We start from the raw sequence: 2,837 nt of genomic DNA on the forward strand, positions 1-2,837 counted from the left end.
ACGACTCTTCATTTGGTTGTTTTGAGGAGGTTTGACCCTCATTTGGTGATGGTTGCTCAGTTAGCAGAGGTGGGGGGTTACAAACATTTGCATATCATGATATTGTGATTCGGGAGGTTGTGTTTCTGATTCAGTAAATGATGGGTGTGACCATGCCCATTGACTGCCACTCCAATCATTAAAAAAATCATAGGGGAGTTGTCCTATTAGGAATGGAATAGAAGGCCGTAGGGGATTTGCAGAAGATGTACTGGCTCAAGGGGACTTCATGTAAGAAGCATTATGAGGATCATTTCTGCGAGTAGTGAGGGATCGACGAAGGAAAGACATGATTGTAAATGTAGAGTAATGAAACCAATCAAATATATTGAGACACTAGAAAGTATAGTAATTAGCAAGATAGTAACAACTTATAAAATAGTGTATCAGTATGAGAGTAAGATATTGAAATCAATTTTTGTGATTGAACAACTTCAACAATCGCTTATTTATAGACGCAAATATTTGAACGTTCTTACGAGTTGCAATGAAAATTCAAATTTTGAATTTCAAAGTGATCAAAATCATGGGAGCTTAGAAAAGTATTGAAAATTTGATGCCATGATTCCCTAAATCCCTGCCATATTTTCTGCCATCAACAATCATGGAAGCCTATAAAACTTTTGACAATTGATCACATGCTATGAAAATTGAAACATTGAATTTCAAAGAGAATCACTGTAAAAGCCCATAATTCCCTGTGCACAACAATTCTTTTCAACTTAAATTATGTTCATTAGTTTTTTTAACAATTTAGATGGTTAATAAAAATATTTTATTATTATGAGCCAAAAAAAATAAGATTTTTTTTTTTTATTTAGAAAGTTTTTCAACCACTTATTAATTACGAATATCTCTAAGTCTAAGAAAGTGGTTGAGATAGTTATTTAGTTGTTATTTTTTTTCTATGTATAAAACAATCACTTAATAGTAACAATTGTTAGTTTAATAAAAAAATAAAACTACTCAACTGCATCATATGATAAGAAAAATTGACATTTTTTTTGGGAAAGTTCCTAAACAACATTGCTTTTTTAGTTACAATTTATCAATATGAGAAAATGTTATTTAAAAATTAATCTATATTTTTGCCAAAGCCCATGGTTCCTTGTCATATTCTCTGTCATCAAATGCAAGTGGAGTTGAATTATGAGAGTTTAGAAATTACTATAAAAATTCAAACTTTAAATTTCAAAACGATCAGAGTCGTGGGAGCTTAGAAAACTATTGAAAATTTGATGCCATGATTCATTGAATCCCTGCCATATTCTCTATCATCAATAATCATGGGAACCTAGAAAACTATTGACAATCGATCACATGGTATGAAAATTCAAATTTTGAATTTCAAAGAGAATCATTGCAAAAACTCATGATTTCTTAGGTACAACAATTATTTTCAACTTAAATGATCATGCGGGGACGATCACTGCCCTTGTCTCATACCAAGTACCTGTAAAAAGAGTCGAGGACTCGCTCCCCCGTGATCCCTTTAATGCTCAAGTTAGTTTCAAAAAGTTATCAAAATTGGAGATTTTTATAGAAAACAGAAGAAAAGATCCTCACCAGTGTGGGTTTACCTGTATTTATGAGGAACGCGAATGACCCCATGGAGACAGGAGTTTCCTCTTTTTCCGTTGGAGAAAATCTCCCCGATATTGCGAAGGGATTGTTATTGAGTTTGTTTCCACGACTGAAGGAGAAATTTTTCTCCGAGCATTTTGGGATAATGATCCCCTCAATTTAGAAACCACGATCTGGAGAGGAATAGATATACCCATCATCCTCGAGAATCTCGGGACAACAATCACTTTTAGAAGCTTTGGGGGAATCATAGAGACCGAGGATATCGAGATATGCTCGCTGGACTTGGATTTGGGTTTCTAGGTATCTCTGGGTCGACCTGGACACGTGCCTTTCCCAGCTTAAGCCAAGCGGTAATTCTCTCAATTGTCCCTTGGCGAACACGTGTCTTTCATCCGTTGGTTAATTCGCGGTGGCATCAAGGTAGTTATGATCTTCAGAATTTTTCTCTCATCACTAATTTAAGTTGAAAATAATTGTTATATGCAGGGAATCATGAGTTTTTGCAGTGATTCTCTTTGAAATTCAAAATTTGAATTTTCATAACATGTGATCAATTGTCAATAGTTTTCTAGGCTCCTATGATTGTTGATGGCAGAGAATATGGTAGGAATTCGAAGAAACATGGCATCAAATTTTCAATAGTTTTCTAGGCTGCCATGATTCTGATCACTTTGAAATTTAAAGTTTAAATTTTCATAGCAATTTCTAGACTCTCATAATTCAACCCCACTTGCATTTGATGGCAGTGAATATGGCAGGGAACCATGGGTTTTGGTAGGGAATATGGATTAATTTTTAAATAACATTTTCCCATATTAATAAATTGTAACTAAAATGGTAATGTTGTTTAGGAACTTTCTAGAAAAAAATGTCAATTTTTTTTATCATACGGTTGAGTAGTTTTATTTTTTTATTAAGGTGACAGTTGTCACTATTAAGTGATTTTTTTATACATAGAAAAAAAATTAAATAACTACTTCAACCATCTTAGAATTAGAGATATCTGTAATTAATAAGTGGTTAAGAAACTTTCTAAATATAAAAAAAATATTTTCTTATTTTTTTGGCTCATAATAATAAAATATTTTTATTAACTATCTAAATTGTTAAAAATGTTAAGGAATATAATTTAAGTTGAAAAGAATTGTTGTGCGTAGGGAATCATCGGCTTTTGCAATGATTCTTTTTTAAATTCAGTGTTTTAATTTTCA

The sequence above is a fragment of the Diospyros lotus genome, chromosome 13 (genome assembly GCF_014633365.1).
Source record: "Diospyros lotus cultivar Yz01 chromosome 13, ASM1463336v1, whole genome shotgun sequence".
NCBI classification, from domain to species: domain Eukaryota; kingdom Viridiplantae; phylum Streptophyta; class Magnoliopsida; order Ericales; family Ebenaceae; genus Diospyros; species Diospyros lotus.